We start from the raw sequence: 3618 nt of genomic DNA, 5'->3' as shown, positions 1-3618 counted from the left end.
GTTTTGTAACGTCTATGACCAACGTGCCCCATAAAATGAGCTGCTGCTGCCACTGCGGCACTGGCTTCGCTTAGGATTCGGAGCTCCAATTTCTTCTGAAAATTTCCTTACACGCAGAGAAAATGGTTCTCTAGTGGAAGGTTGATTACGGAACAGCATTGCACGTCTTAGATCGTTTACGGTTAGATAAGAGTGATGTTCTGGGTTCGCATTCACTTTCAGAAGATATCTGAAACTAGTGTTTGACGTAGTAGCTCTGCGGAAACCCGCAAGGTGGAGAGAAGTAATGAATAAAGAGAAAATCAGACATCCACCCGTTCGTAGCAATTGCTACAAAGGAAACCCATACGGGCTCCTCGAAAGAAAAGCCTCATAGTTGAAGAAAAATTTGTCCTGGTCCGGGACTCGAACCCGGGACCACCGCCTTTACGGGGCAGCCGCTCTACCATCTGAGCTAACCAGGCGGTTAGCAGATGGCAGGGCGAAGTAGAATTTGTCGACAACACGAAGCAAAGGCAAGTGTTTGACGTAGTAGTTCTGCGGAAACCCGCAAGGTGGAGACAAGTAATGAATAAAGAGAAAATCAGACATCCACTTGTTCGTAGGAATTGCTACAAAGGAAACCCATACGGGTTCCTCGAAAGAAAAGCCTCATAGTTGAAGAAAAATTCGTCCTGGTCCGGGACTCGATCCCGGGAACACCGCCTTTCCGGGGCAGCCGCTCTACCATCTGAGATAACCAGGCGGCTAGCAGATGGCAGGGCGAAGTCGAATTTGTCGACAACACGAAGCAAAGGCAAGTGTTTGACGTAGTAGTTCTGCGGAAACTCGCAAGGTGGAGAGAAGCAATGAATAAAGAGAAAATCAGACATCCACTTGTTCGTAGGAATTGCTACAAAGGAAACCCATACGGATTCCTCGAAAGAAAAGCCTCATAGTTGAAGAAAAATTCGTCCTGGTCCAGGACTCGAACCCGGGAACACCGCCTTTCTGGGACAGCCGCTCTACCATCTGAGCTAACCAGGCGGCTAGAGCAGATGGCTGGGCGAAGTCGAATTTGTCGACAACACGAAGCAAAGGCAAGTGTTTGACGTAGTAGTTCTGCGGAAACTCGCAAGGTGGAGAGAAGTAATGAATAAAGAGAAAATCAGACATCCACTTGTTCGTAGGAATTGCTACATAGGAAACCCATACGGGTTCCTCGAAATAAAAGCCTCATAGTCGAAGAAAAATTCGCCCTGGTCCGGGAGTCGAACCCGGGAACACCGCCTTTCCGGGGCAGCCGCTCTACCATCTGAGCTAACCAGGCGGCTAGGAGATGGCAGGGCGAAGTCGAATTTGTCGACAACACGAAGCAAAGGCAAGTGTTTGACGTAGTAGTTCTGCGGAAACCCGCAAGGTGGAGTGAAGTAATGAATAAATAGAAAATCAGACATCCACTTGTTCGTAGGAATTGCTACAAAGGAAACCCATACGGGTTCCTCGAAAGAAAAGCCTCATAGTTGAAGAAAAATTCGTCCTGGTCCGGGACTCGATCCCGGGACCACCGCCTTTCCGGGGCAGCCGCTCTACCATCTGAGATAACCAGGCGGCTAGCAGATGGCAGGGCGAAGTCGAATTTGTCGACAACACGAAGCAAAGGCAAGTGTTTGACGTAGTAGTTCTGCGGAAACCCGCAAGGTGGAGACAAGTAATGAATAAAGAGAAAATCAGACATCCACTTGTTCGTAGGAATTGCTACAAAGGAAACCCATACGGGTTCCTCGAAAGAAAAGCCTCATAGTTGAAGAAAAATTCGTCCTGGTCCGGGACTCGATCCCGGGACCACCGCCTTTCCGGGGCAGCCGCTCTACCATCTGAGATAACCAGGCGGCTAGCAGATGGCAGGGCGAAGTCGAATTTGTCGACAACACGAAGCAAAGGCAAGTGTTTGACGTAGTAGTTCTGCGGAAACTCGCAAGGTGGAGAGAAGCAATGAATAAAGAGAAAATCAGACATCCACTTGTTCGTAGGAATTGCTACAAAGGAAACCCATACGGATTCCTCGAAAGAAAAGCCTCATAGTTGAAGAAAAATTCGTCCTGGTCCAGGACTCGAACCCGGGAACACCGCCTTTCTGGGACAGCCGCTCTACCATCTGAGCTAACCAGGCGGCTAGAGCAGATGGCTGGGCGAAGTCGAATTTGTCGACAACACGAAGCAAAGGCAAGTGTTTGACGTAGTAGTTCTGCGGAAACTCGCAAGGTGGAGAGAAGTAATGAATAAAGAGAAAATCAGACATCCACTTGTTCGTAGGAATTGCTACAAAGGAAACCCATGCGGGTTCCTCGAAGGAAAAGCCTCATAGTTGAAGAATTCGTCCTGGTCCGGGACTTGAACCCGGGAATGCCGCCTTTCCGGGGCAGCCGCTCTACCATCTGAGCTAACCAGGCGGCTAGCAGATGGCAGGGCGAAGTCGAATTTGTCGACAACACAAAGCAAAGGCAAGTGTTTGACGTAGTAGTTCTGCGGAAACTCGCAAGGTGGAGAGAAGTAATGAATAAAGAGAAAATCAGACATCCACTTGTTCTTAGGAATTGCTACAAAAGAAACCCATACGGGTTCCTCGAAAGAAAAGCCTCAAAGTTAAAGAAAAATTCGTCCTGGTCCGGGACTCGAACCCGGGACCACCGCCTTTCCGGGGCAGCCGCTCTACCATCTGAGCTAACCAGGCGGCTAGCAGATGGCAGGGCGAAGTCGAATTTGTCGACAACATGAAGCAAAGGCAAGTGCTTGACGTAGTAGTTCTGCGGAAAGCCGTAAGGTGGAGAGAAGTAATGAATAAAGGGAATATCGTACACCTACCCGTTCGTAGCAATTACTACAAAGGAAACCCATACGTCAAACAGGTCAAACACTTGCTTTTGCATGTTTCCCGGTAGAAATTACCGTTACATAAGCTGCAGTTGCCGGGAAGCGTGATGAGCAGTCGGTGATCTTTGAATGCGATCGCGTTCCATTCATAAAGGTAAAGCTTAGTATCCTCCGACTTTTTATTCCTAATGAAAACAGGAAATCGAGCCTGATGCCATCAACGCTCAGGAATGTAAACGGGAGCGCACACAGTGCACACTCTGTGATGTACGGTAGCGCTGAGGTGCTTCTTGTATAATGCAGAAGAATCCATTTTAAAGGTAGAATTGCACGGCCGGGCACGTGCGTTTAAGCTCATGAACTTTGAGCCAAAGAAACCTGTCAATCCTTTCGCACTTGCTTCATAGGAAGCCTACTGCACTATCAGTATGCCGGCCGTTTTTAACTGCACCAAATAAGTATATTAACCAATATATGTATTCGTGAGATCATTTTATCATTCGAGTGTTCATATTACTAACCTCTAGATACGGATAATTAATGACGTTGTGTGCGTAATTAACGAAGGTACGTTAATTACATTTCAAAGTATTGACCCTAACTGGCTAAAGAAAATGAGTAGTTTGTAGCGCGTCCTCATGATTATCTAGCCGAGCGAAGACATATTGATTAAACACGCTTCTGCAAGAGCTATGCGAACAAATATTTTCCAATTAAACTGTCTCGGAAAGCGTAACTGATGCAGCAAAAAAAAAAAGCCTGTAA

The 3618-nt window shown here is 47.4% G+C and overlaps 1 non-coding gene across 1 annotated transcript; it reads right to left on the bottom strand.

The window, feature by feature from the left end:
- Positions 1-389: 389 nt before the first annotated feature.
- TRNAY-GUA (transfer RNA tyrosine (anticodon GUA)) lies at positions 390-464 on the bottom strand. The gene has a single exon. It is a non-coding gene; the product is annotated as a tRNA-Tyr (tRNA).
- Between the last annotated feature and the right edge of the window lie 3154 nt (positions 465-3618).

The sequence above is a fragment of the Dermacentor andersoni genome, chromosome 10 (genome assembly GCF_023375885.2).
Source record: "Dermacentor andersoni chromosome 10, qqDerAnde1_hic_scaffold, whole genome shotgun sequence".
Lineage (NCBI taxonomy): Eukaryota > Metazoa > Arthropoda > Arachnida > Ixodida > Ixodidae > Dermacentor > Dermacentor andersoni.
This window is presented reverse-complemented; position numbering and strand designations above follow the sequence as displayed.